We start from the raw sequence: 343 nt of genomic DNA, 5'->3' as shown, positions 1-343 counted from the left end.
TATCAAAGCAAACCTCCCTTCCTGCCTCTGCCAGCAAGCATCAGGGAGTTACTCAGCTCCTTCTCCCGGCTTTCCCCACCAAAGGGGATCTCTGATGCAAGTGGTGGGTCATTGGAGAGCAGGATGTGGGGCTGTGAGCACGCCTCAGGGCACAAAGAAGCTGCAGAAGAAGAGGATGCCCCGGCACTGCCCTGCGAGGGCATGGAAACGGGCAGCAGGGGCTTTGCTGACCGCACGGGGCGGCTGTGCCCCCCAAAGCCCAGCCGGCTCCCGGCACCCCGCCCTGGGAGCGCCCACAGCGCACCGAGGGGCCCGTGCAGAGCAGCGCTGGGCCACGCCGGGG

The 343-nt window shown here is 66.2% G+C and overlaps 1 long non-coding RNA gene across 1 annotated transcript in view; it reads right to left on the bottom strand.

The window, feature by feature from the left end:
• The window catches only part of LOC115948381, a 13244-nt gene that overhangs the window by 11922 nt on the left and 979 nt on the right, over positions 1–343 (bottom strand). The window lies entirely within an intron of this gene.

This window comes from Geospiza fortis, unplaced genomic scaffold, assembly GCF_000277835.1.
Source record: "Geospiza fortis unplaced genomic scaffold, GeoFor_1.0 scaffold41, whole genome shotgun sequence".
In the NCBI taxonomy this organism is placed as follows: domain Eukaryota; kingdom Metazoa; phylum Chordata; class Aves; order Passeriformes; family Thraupidae; genus Geospiza; species Geospiza fortis.
Note: the sequence above shows the minus strand (reverse complement) of the source record. Positions and strands in the feature narration are given on the sequence as shown.